At 39.6% G+C, this 11,617-nt stretch overlaps 1 long non-coding RNA gene across 1 annotated transcript; it reads right to left on the bottom strand.

Annotated features, from left to right (window-relative positions):
• Positions 1-6,920: 6,920 nt before the first annotated feature.
• On the bottom strand, positions 6,921-11,098 carry LOC122864836. The gene is made up of 3 exons (XR_006375312.1): positions 11,047-11,098; positions 9,271-9,316; positions 6,921-9,167 (listed from the first exon to the last, which is right to left on the bottom strand). It is a non-coding gene; the product is annotated as an uncharacterized LOC122864836 (long non-coding RNA).
• Between the last annotated feature and the right edge of the window lie 519 nt (positions 11,099-11,617).

Here is an 11,617-nt window from a genome sequence, read left to right as displayed (position 1 = left end):
ACAAAAGCAAACACACTCCAGCTCAGCGCTGCTACTTAATCTCTTTTCTCACAGAGCAGAAAGATGCTCTAGAAAACAAAACAAGCCTAAACAGTTATTTAAATTTAAACATTTAAATTCAACATTAATGCTGAATGCAAATTCATTCCCATTTTTCATGAACATAATAAAATATAGTCTCAACTTGGTGGCATATTCTGCTTTTCTGCTTAATGCTTAAAGACCTCCTGCTGCTGTGATAGTTACAGCGATGGCAACAGTTCACATAAAAAGCCCACAGTTCGGCCGGCCAGCTATTTTGCTTCTGACTGCTCTTTTTTTGTCACGTTGCCGCCATCTGCTGGACTGGACCAGCGGAGCTGGAAATGGCTAATAATGTGGTAGGTGTGTCCTACGCAGAAGCTGAATAACGTCGAAGCTCAAAATACTGCAATGTGTCCTACTCGTAACAAATATTAGATTTAAATGTAATATTTCTTCAATGAGTGGAAAAGATTTACGTCATCTAATTACTTGCTCATTTCAAATATTTAATAATAACTTATTAAGCTTGCTGACTCTGAATGAAGCTTTGTGGCTGGTGGGGGGCACCATGTGTGCCCTCTACTGGTCGGCCGCCACTGGTTATGTTGCTATATGAACGCTCAGAGATTTCACAAGCCTCCCAAATGTATTTTTTATCCAATGTCTTCACAGCTGCAGGAAGTTTATTTTCAGGGACGACATTAAGTTTGAACTGCAGTGAATCAGAGTTTGACAGACTTTTGAATGCCTCAGTGACATTCAGACTCAACCTCCCAGGTGCTTTCAGACAGCGAGCGGTCGCCACCGCGGCTGCTGCCTGACAGCCTTGGTGGCAGCTCCCAGTTACCTCCGATCCTACCAGCCTGTACACCGCAGGCTGCTGCTGCTTTAATCAAGTCAATTTTATTTATATAGCCCAATATCACAAATCCAGTATACGACACCCTCTATCCTTAGCCCCCCTCACACACACATAATCTCATCTCGCAGCTAAATAGAGGAAATGGTTAACAAAATTACATTATTACATGACAAGTATTGCTAACTAGTATAAATTTCATTTATTGTCCCACACTGTCTGTTCTCTGCTGGTAAAGAGGTGAATCATTCAGGAAACTCAGATAAAGTATAATTAGCTCCTGTATCGTTTCCCTCGCTGTAGTTTCTGTGGTTGCCATGGTCACACATAGAGCCACGGTGGAAAAGTTGAACCATCATGAACTCCGTTAACACTCTCCCTCTCCTTGCTACTGTCACTGTCTGAAAGCACATTTAGAAACATTATTTCCAAAAGTGATGTCAGCAAATTGAAGTCAAACTCTAAGTGTTAAGTAAAAGATACGTGAAGCAACTTCAACATAATCCACTCATCTCAGAGTTAGACATAGACTTGCTTTGGGCAACACTGACAGCAATCCGCAATGACGTCGACATACTCGATAAACCACTGTCCTACTTCACAGCATGGACACACGTCAACTCTCCCGAAAAGCAGCAATTTTTAAACATTCGCTCTTCTGATTGGCTCCTTCTGGCTACTGTTCTGGACCACTTCTTCTGTCCGTTTGTGTGCCACAGGCGTCAGTTTACACACATCGGTTCAGTCTGCATACACCTCAAACACACGTCTCCCCCTGCGAAATGTGATTTAACTTTGGTTTAGAAAAATAGATGGCAGATAGAGGCGAGTGCTCCGCTATTCAGCCGACTGTTGGTGCTTGGAGACTTTGGTGCATCCATCCAACAGATTTGTTGTGAGCAGTTTCACGTAGGAACTATTTTCTTTCTACCGATAGTTCCTACATCAAACTGCTCACAACAAGGTCGAGGATTATCTTGAGTAACCGGGTCAGGATTTCTGGAAAGAGACGTTGCTGTTTTTCAAATGTAGTTTTTTGGCGCTTCAAGCACCACAAGCTGCGCGCCATATAGTCCCGTTATATTTAAAAACTGCAGACATCTCTACGGCCGATCTCTCCAAAACTCTGCAACTCACACCAAAACAATCTAGATGGATAAACAGCGCTACAGGTAAGAGGAGAAATATGTATTTTTGATTTTGGGGTGAACTGTCCCTTTAACAGCACAGCTAGGTGAGGGGTGGACGTTGCTCTTCTTCACCAGTCTATCGGCTTACAGAGGGAATTGAAACGAGTGAATCACCTAAATTGAAAGAGCTGCGATTTAGCTCAGAGGAGAAAAATGGAGCTTGAAGGACTATTATGTGATGGGATGACACAGCCATAAAGATTCATCCAATTTTATGGCCACATACAGCTGAGACATTAACTCTGTCGTCCCATTCATCCAGCAGACAGCGCTGTGTGTGTGTGTGTGTGTGTGTGTGCACTATCAGACTCAAATTTACTTAAATAAACTGAATTATCTTCAGCCATGTATCTACATAACGACTTAATGTCCTGTCAGAGGCTGCATTTTATCAAACTGAAACGTCTGCTGTTTATGCACTACAGAGAGTTATGGGAGCGTTCAACAGTGCACGTTATAATGGCACATGATTCATTGCAGTTTGAGATTTAAAAAAAAAAAAAAAACCAAAAATATCTGACATTGAGAGGTGAGAAGAATCACTTGATTTTGGTAGAAGTCCCGAAATTTCCTTCCAGCACAGTGAAAATACCATAAGAACTCTTATTTTTGACGCTTGTCCTCTTTTATTTAAAGTTTTTTTTGTTTTTTTAAGAAAACCGGTGCAGTCTGTGTCCCACTTCAGAGTTGTGTCTCTGCTGATATTGACACTTGGAGTTTGCCAAAGTCAGAAATGTTGGAATGCTACCCGTGCCCCCAGTATGCTTCACACAAAAATCTATGGAGGTGTGTGTGTTACAAGCACATTGTTGCCTCGCCTTATCATATTTTTGTACTCAAGTTTTTCTGTGCACTTTCACGATTTGGAGTCATAATGCTTTTGGTTAAGCCCACATTTTTCGCTCAAGCTGAACCATCGTGAACTTTCATGGATGCATCTTCATCCCGCTGCCTAGGGGGAATTTGTCCTCATCGCACCAACTCAAGAACAAAACTGTTTCTACTTCTGCTGACATTAAATAATCTTACAGGTGAGATCAGTGTATTATTATGTGTGTATATATATTTATTATTTATCCCCTTGTTTTCACTGGTTGATGTTTAAGTTATGTAATTTGCATTTGCATATTCTGTGTTTATATTTGTACATGACTCCTTTTCTTTACAGTAGTGCTCATTACAGATGTTAAAAATCCTATATTTCCAATGGAATAACAAATTATTACTCATTTTTTAAAAGGCACTGTTAGAAATGTATCACAACCCCATAAACTCACCGGTCTGTTTTAAATACATATAATGCTTAAAGGTGGTTCATATTGTCATAATAATATTCATTTTCGAAAATTAGGTGTCAGTTTTCCTAAATGTGGGATATCTCTTTTGAATTAAACTCCCATATTCAGATTTAATTATGTGAAATAAAAGCTTGATATCAAGCCTCTTTTCTTTTTTCTGCGGGAGAGAGAACGATTCAGGCCTCTGGCTGTAATCCGTCTCTCCAACAATTCACTGGATTTTATTGGCAACACAATAAACTGAGGACAATTGTCAGAGTAGTTTGTTTTGATGTAATTTGTCTGTAAATCCAAGTGTTAAAAGTCCACAATGAGCAGTTTGACCCCGTTTCCTCCCCAGAGTGCGAGTTACGGACAAGACTGATGACAGAAAGCATTTAGTGAGTGAAGAAGTGATAAACAGACAAATACTGTGGCCGCTTTAACAGAAAACCGTCTACAGTGATTTACTTTGAAATCGGAATTGTTTCCCCTTTTGGTTTTAAGGCGTTTGTGTGTAATTTGTTTCGACAACACAGCATCATTCTCACCTGGACGAAAAGAACCAGAGTCTTCGTCCTCTAAAAAGACAACTGCGATAGGTTTTTGTTAAGAGTACATTTAATAAAACAACCATCAGTACCTCAAATCTTGTCTTAGTTTTTTTTTCTGTTCAATTATCCAAACTTAATTATTTGTAGAAATCTGTGTCCCATTTCTGGGAGCGCTTTGTTTGGTACATGGTGTGAAGGTCCGACCTCTGAAACATGACTATTAGTTGTAGCACGACATTCTTGGAAAAAAAAAAAAAAAAAACTTATTCCAAACCAACAAGTAAACAAACATGGCTGTTGTCAAAAGAATAATATGAATTGAGATTTTTCCATTTTTCCTTCTAATAAGGCTGCTGCTTGTCAGCTTACACTCACGTTTTGGAAGCTGAGTGCACCTTAAGGCAAAAAAAGTGCCATGTGGAGATGTTTTCAACCAAATGGGATGAGACTGGTTGCAGAGCCACCGGTAAGGTGATTGAAAATCATCATAAAGATCGCGTGAAGAAGCAGGAGTGAGGTGATATACTCAGTAGGATAAAACAGAGTTATTTGATACGTGCAGCACACAAGGGCAGTGCATTACAGACAAGTGGTCAAGGTCAGGTGAGGCGTAATATGCTTTCTGGAGTGGTGAGACAAATAGGAGAGTGGCCGACCCCATTTATTTTATCCACAAACAGAAATATAAAAACAAAGTGATTTTAGGGCGAGTTACAGGCTGGAACTATTTTTAGATGGACAGCAGTGTATTCATCCACTCATTGCTTCAGTACAGTATCTCTGGCTATAGGTTAGCACAGATTTTAGTTTTAGTCTCTGTGCAGGCATAATGGTACGAAACCTTTTAATTAGTGTGCTTTAGAAGTGTCAGTAGATTAGTATTTTTGATATTTAGACAAAAACAGTTTGCCCCTGCTTCCAGTCAGTATGCTAAGCTAGGCTAGAATCAAAATGGAGGAAGCTACTGATAGCTGACATTTATACTTCTCTGCTAAAAAAAAAAAAAAAAAAAAAAAAAAACAGGTAGTGCAAAAGGCCAGGTATGGGTGAAGTCAGTCATGACTGATTTGAAAGTGTTTGTTTGGTCTTAAATGTTCTTTCTTTGCAATAATGATGGCTAGCTTCTGATAAAAGAGTAGCACACAAATGAATTGGTCTCTGCCACTTGGAGGTGTGGTTAGCCCTTCTACTGAAAACTGCTGCAAGGAAACCTTCTGTGAAAGTTCGCTTTGTTCACAGAGGAACGTCTGAACACAAAGAAACCGAGAAATGTAAGCAGACTGAGGCAATGAAAAAAATCATTGACAAGACAGAAAACAGCAAAAGACAGACTGTTAACAAGCCTTCTGGGACTGACAGTCTTTAACACCTGAGGTTGTTGTCCAGTGTTGGCAGGCAGGCTGGTTGGCAGGTGTCTGAGGGCTCCACGGCTGTCAGAAGTGAAGCTGTTTTCAGGTCATTAAAGGGACAGTTCACCCCCAAATCAAAAATACATATTTGTCCTCTTACCTATTTATCCATTTAGATTGTTTTGGTGTGAGTTGCAGAGTTTGAGATATCAGCTGGAGAGATGACTGCATTTTTGGAATATAATGGGATCAAAATCCTCTTTTTGGCAGGTTTAAGATATTATTGTTTAAATAAATAATAAAAACATGATGTGAAGTTCAACTCATGAAATATGAACCAGCATTTATAAACAGACACACGGCACTGTTTGATTTCTGATTTCTATCCAAGATTTTGTAGGATTTGTAATAAAACACTGTCATCCAAACTGTTGACTCAGAGTCTTTTTTTAATAGGTGTGGGCATTACTTTTTATAGCGGAAGACACCCTGCCAAGGCCAAATGGTTTCATCCTGATCCCATCCTGCCAGACGGTCATTACAAACACTTGGAATCAGAAGTGACGTAAGGTTTCTCAACTGTTGTCATGTCACTGCTGCAGAGGGAGAGGACGGCCAGAGTGTCACAAATCCAGAGGTTCAAATTTAGATACTGGCTGCAACTGGTGTTTTTAAACGATTTAAAGGTTTGACAACTTCTGTTTTGTCATTTATTTTTTTTGTAATTCAACCAATCACAGCAGGGGGGAGGTGGGCTTCACTGCACCCTGAAATGGACTCGAGATATCATTATTGTTATGACTTATGCTTTCTCTGCTATAATAAGACAAAATGGCCTTTTTCATGGCAGACATTTTGACCTATTCATACAAGGAAAAGCACAGGTGTGAATACTAAAACAAAAAGACTGCACTTCAGGAGGTGAACCACATGGTTGTGCATGCTGGTTCATTGGAATTGCTCACTGGGACACGTTATGCAACTGAGCCCTCATCAGTGTTGTTTACACCTGTGCTTTTCCGAAAAAAAAAAAAAAAAAATATGCCCATTTTTCTCATGCTTATTGTAGCAACATATGCTCTGACTGCTAACAACATTGGCAGGTAGTATCAAATGACTATCTTTATGGGAGGTTACAGGTTGATTTTCAAACTAAAACCACTCTGAACATTGTTCTCTCACTGTCCAGCTACCGAAATCTTGATGTGAGAAGATCTGAGCTGTCAGAAATGTTGACATACTCAGCTGAGTCGCCTTCAATTATTACTGTTCGCTCAGAGCAGTAAGCTTAACAAGCAGCAGCAAGTGGTGCAGCGAGTGCTTTGCAGACCTTTTTCATCCAAAGTTATACAGGCTTGGTGAAGGTTGGGGCTATATGAAACCTGAAAGGAATACCTGCAGACACTACTCAGACCTGAAAAAGACACTGACTACTTAAATTTCTAAGGTAATATTTTCTATCTATAATATTCGCAGAAAAAGCTGCTAGAATCAGTCAAAGACAAGACAGTAAAGCACAGAGCTCTTTTTGTAAAGATGTGAATACAACATTATCAGAAAGTACTAGGTATCTAAAGGAAACTAAAAAGTTTTTTAATTAGGGTTAGTGCATTAACGATAGAGTTTTACATAGCATTTATTTTTTCTTATACTACAATTATGGGGGGCACAATAACCATTTTGACACAACTGATTGCTTTCTCTCTGCACTGTTTCTGGAAGTATCACAGTACTGACACTGCTCAAGGTTACCAACAACATTTTAATGGCTGCCGATGATGGCATGTGCTCAATCCTTGTACTCCTGGACCTTAGACACGATCGATCACAGCATCCTGTACACCTTTAGAATGGTTTTCATCTTACCTGTCGAATAGGAGATTCTGTGTCTCTGTGAACAACTATGTCTCTTCATTTTCTTCCGTTAAGTATGGTGTGCCTCAGGGGTCAGTTTTGGGACCAATTTTATTTTCTTTATACATGCTTCCCTTTAGGCACATTTCTTTTCCTTTTTATGCTGATGATACACAGGTGTACCTTCCCGTTAGATCCACAAACCCTGGAATGCTGAGTTCACTTAACGACTGCTTCGGTGGTGTCAAAAACTGGATGTCAAAATTTCAAACAAAACAGAAATCCTTGTCATTGGGGCCCAGCACATCGCAAAACAAATTCTGCCATCTGCTGGTTCCCTATTGGATCATATCAAGATTGTTGCAATAAATGCTGGCGTCTGGTTTATAATTAAGTTTAAATTTTCTTTAAAAAACTGTCTTATTTCCTTAATTATTATGTTTTTACTTTATGTCCCCCCACTTAGAAACCAAATCTACGCCAAACCTTGAAAACAATTAAGGCATCATTTAGACTGATGTTGCAGATTCAGTGAACCTGTTTCTTTGTGGGCATTCAGACTGAAAACAGCACTGCATTAAAAAAACTGCAACGGTTGGTGATGGCATGTTGTTTCAGGTTCCAGAGAGACAACTAAATCATTCCAGGAAGTCCAGTTACCAGTAACAGATCCATGAGTTTGAAGGTGTATCAGACACAAAACGCTGCGCAGCAGTTTATAATACTGAGAGACAGGAATTTATAACGTTACCATGGAGACAATAATTATATCCCATTTGCTGGATGATGCATTGTTCCATATACATTGAGCCACTTTCAACTTTCGGGCCAGACCACTCTGTGCCTTTGTGCCAGAACATTTTCTAGATGTCTCATTGAAATGACTTAAGAGACTGTGTTTTAAACACAGTGCTAATGTACCATGCAGTAACAAAAACTACAGTAACATTAAGTGAAGTGAAACATAAGTCACAATGACAACGCTCAGACAGGTGATCCATACTGCATCTCTACAAAAGATGACTGGTTTCAACGCTTTTGCTCTGTCACAAAAAAGTGCACCTTCATCTCAGGATGTGAATGGGATCAGAAAAGTAGATTATGCTGGTTTGACAAGTTTGAGATTTTTCATTTTAAAAATTCATCACAACTGGAATTCATTGCAAATGGCATTAAAAAAAAAGCTCACAACAGCATTTCTTTTTCATTAAAAAAAAAATATATATTTAAACATTTTCCAGTCACATTTCAAGCCTAAATGTTTCATACTCCCATTACAAACATTTTGGGTGGAGAATCGCTTAAACTCCACATCTACAGACCATCTTATGGATGTAATCAGAGCTCCTCAGTAAGAATGACACCTGTGATTATTGAAGTCATTATGCATTCTGTTAATAGGATTATTTGAAGTGGATTTAATTAAAGTGAAATTAAACTCCAGGAAGGCCTCTGAGGGTCCTCCAGAGGGCCCTCAGAGGCCCTTGAACCTACTTCAGGAGCCGCTGATCTAATCAGCCTGTCAGATGATGAATCATTACATTAATCAGAGTGAATCAGTCAAACAGGCGGTCAGTCAGTCAGTGTCTCATCCAACGATGACCTGTTCTTTTATTTCATGATGTTACATAAACTAGACTGCGCCCTGAGACGTGCCACGCTTCAGTCTGATGTAATCCTGTTCGGCTCGTCCCATGGGCCGCACTGCATGATTAGTTTCACCTCACCTGCTCGATTATAACTGTATTTGCTTTCAGTGGGGATTCCCAGAGCTGAATGAGAATGGCATTGTTGTAAAAAAATAAATTATACGAGTTTCAGTGTTCACGAGTGTGTGAATTACGCAGTGCAGAGATGAGGCCTGCAGTTGTGCAGTCTGCTGAATGTAATTCCTGTGACAGCAGAGGCTGAGAGGGAGACAAACTCGATTAATCGTCGCTGGTAGCGTTCCCGGGGGGAGCTGAGGCTAAGAGGAGGCGACAGATGAGGGGAGGAACTATTTAACCCCCAGCCGATTCCTGTCAGCTCCCGTCCACAGCGTGTCAGACGGTACAGTAGCACTGTGTAAAAAAAATTAATAAATAAAAATCAACTAGAGTGCTCATTGGCGCTAGTCAGAGTTCTTGTGTAATGTTCAGTTTTTGGAGAGATGTAAAAACTTACACTGCATGACTGAGCCGAAAACAAGTTCTCATTTTCCCACATATCACTGTTGCCATTATTGTGGAAAAAAAACAAAACAAAAATTAAGCCAAGCCAGCTCAATTATCAATAATACATTAATAACCACATTCATAGTAGAGAGTTAGTAAATTTACAGCTGATGTGACCGATAGAGATTGACCAGCTGTTCCTGTAACCACTGATTTGGTTTTTGGAATGAAAATCATAACTCAGAACAGATTTCAAAAACCTAATTTTCGTATATTTTGCATATCAAAATTCATGTTATTAATTATGAATTTAATCATCTGCACCTTCCAATTACTATCACTGGAGTACTTGACCCTAAAAATGTAGATTCATCCTCCACGAATGTAAAGTCCTGATTTAGAGGTGGCATTTTTGAAAAATCCCACACACACCATTGCTTGTAGTCACTTTATTAACAGTGTCAGTAAGACTTTCTGGTGTGTAAGAACTGTGTAGTAATTGAAAAACATTTTCCCCAGCATATAATTTTCCATTTTAAAATGTATAGAGGTGTACAAATACTAGTAGTAGTAGTGTCATTTAGGTGCCAAGGCTTTAAGATCGCCCCGGTACAATCGAAGTGAATTGCTCAACGAAATTTAACAAGACTGGGGGTCGACAGCCACTAGCGACTGTGCCTCGAGCTAAATGCTAACATCAGCGTGCTGACATGCTCACAATGAAAAATGCAGATGTTCAGCACTATAACACTGTGCACATCTTAGCATAGCATCTTAGCATGCTAACATTTGCTGAGAGTTGGAAGGGGGAGGGGCAGCTGGTTACGTAAGCCCCCCCCCCCACGTTCTGTATTCCCTATATTTTTGTTTTGTTTTAAAAACGATATCCTCACCGTCACTTAACATAGAAATACAGCACTCCTGGATAACATAACTATCATACAGGTTTATGACCACCAGTTTTAATTACTTCAAATTTCTGAGAAATCATGTTTGGTCTCTTAGTTAGGCATAATGATGGACAATGGGACTTCTACTTCCTGAACACATGTCAACCTGTTACAGCACAACACACAGCCACATGTTCTGCATCTTAGCTCGGATTAAAAAGGTTAATTAGATTCATTAGGGCTGACATTAACATACAAAAAGCTAATTATATTTACCCAAACACACTAAAACAAGAACAGCTTAGCAAGTCTCAACAAATTAAATTTTGCTCTCCAGTGCTCAGCCATCAAAATCAGCATTTATGACTGGCTGCTGAACGTGGAGATTTGATTTGCATAAAAGACAACAACCACAGCAGCCGGCTCAGCAGTGTTTATCTCCCCCTTAGTCTGAATTTATGACTTTGTTCTCCCCCACCTGGATCCTAATTCTCAATCATTCAAGACATGAATATGTAAATCATGGATCAAATTTGGACATTTACAGTGCTGGTCTTGTCTGCTCAGAGAGAGACACCAGCTGCCGCAGAGCGAGGACTGAAACACTATTTTTTTTTAACCTACAGAGTGACGACATTTTAGCTGGTCCTCATTACTTCAAAAAGGACTATTTGTGTTATAATTAGTAAGCTGGGAAACAGGTAATACAATGGGATAAGACCCAAACGCAGACCAGCAGGCAGAGCTGGTGCAGATCAATAACAGTTTACACTGAATTGGCGTGCAAAAGCAACTCAGCAGGTAAGCAGTCCAAAACAGAAAAACAAGTCCAACGGTGAGCAGACAAAATCCACAGACAGGCAAGGTGCAAGGGAAACAAAGAACCCAGAACTCACCAGGTACAAGAAACCAGGATGCTGACAGAGATACAACGACAACTAAACACAGGAAGGACACAGACTTAAATACACACAGGTGAAACTGATCAAGACACAGGTGAAAACAATCGAAGAGGAAGCAAAACTAAAAGACACTTGAGGGAAGGAGACTTTCAAAATAAAACAGGAAATAACAGAACACAAACTGAAACCATGACAATTTGAAGGTTAAGATTTGGTTTTAAGGGTTAGGTTAGAATTAGGTTAATGTTAGGGTTAGGGTAAGGGTTGGGGTTGGGCATTTAGTTGTGATGGTTAAGGTTCGGGTAAAGGGCTAGGGAAAACATTATGTCAATGACGGTCCTCACAAGGATAGAAGTACAAGGATGTGTGTGTGTGATCCAGTTTTATGCACACAAATACAAAGGTAGAAATTCATAACCAAGAACATGTTTTAGACGTATCAAGTTTCCGCACTACACTTCTAAAGGAATATTGGTTCCTTTTGAAATGTTTCCTTTTTCGCTTCACTCCATTTATCTGTCAGCTGGAGTCACTTTGCTGATTATGCGTGAGAAGAGCTCAATAA

The sequence above is a fragment of the Siniperca chuatsi genome, linkage group LG17 (assembly GCF_020085105.1).
Source record: "Siniperca chuatsi isolate FFG_IHB_CAS linkage group LG17, ASM2008510v1, whole genome shotgun sequence".
NCBI classification, from domain to species: Eukaryota; Metazoa; Chordata; class Actinopteri; order Centrarchiformes; family Sinipercidae; genus Siniperca; species Siniperca chuatsi.
The sequence above is the reverse complement of the archived record's forward strand: the minus strand, read 5'-3'. Positions and strand labels throughout refer to the sequence as shown.